General features: G+C 50.1%; 1 protein-coding gene across 1 annotated transcript in view; it reads left to right on the forward strand.

Annotated features, from left to right (window-relative positions):
- The window catches only part of LOC101863306 (solute carrier organic anion transporter family member 2A1), a gene marked incomplete at its 3' end in the record, with an annotated part of 19116 nt that overhangs the window by 6598 nt on the left and 11899 nt on the right, over positions 1-619 (forward strand).

The raw sequence follows: 619 nt of genomic DNA on the forward strand, positions 1-619 counted from the left end.
CTCTCAGATTTACCCTGACGTAATCAATTATATTAAAACCATGGCGTTCTTTACTTACTTTCTTTGTAGAGTACGCTATGATTAAAACAGATGGCTCAGTTTGGCAGTACTTTTAGATCGTATGGATTTGTTGTGTGTGTGTAAGGGGGGGGGGGGGGGGTATTGAAACACCAAACAAGTGTGCCAGGATCTGGACAATAAGGGAATACTGTACATTGTCTTAACTTAAGAAGCGCAAGACACTTTCTATCAAGACACTCAAATTTAGCCCAACGTAACCAACAACGTTAAAACTGATGGCTCAATCTGACGAGCGTCTAGCGTGATGGACTGCGTTAAAAAGCTCCACCTGTAAAATGTGTCTTCGCCCGGCGGCCATTGTCTGGAGCGGAAGCGGCCGCTCTCCAAGTCATTCCGCCTGGTGGCGCGTGCGAGGGCCCGCCACTCGCTTAGTTACACAGAGAATTACACGCGCGTTTGTCCCTGGCCGTCATTTGTCCGGGTGGGTACTTGGGACCGGGTCTCGTGGAGGGGTGAGTGGCGGGCTGAGGAGTTTGTGTGCTTGACGGGGGAATGACGGAGTGAGAGAAGGTGTGATGGGAGGAGGAGTGAGTTTGTG

The sequence above is a fragment of the Aplysia californica genome, unplaced genomic scaffold, assembly GCF_000002075.1.
Source record: "Aplysia californica isolate F4 #8 unplaced genomic scaffold, AplCal3.0 scaffold00924, whole genome shotgun sequence".
NCBI lineage: Eukaryota > Metazoa > Mollusca > Gastropoda > Aplysiida > Aplysiidae > Aplysia > Aplysia californica.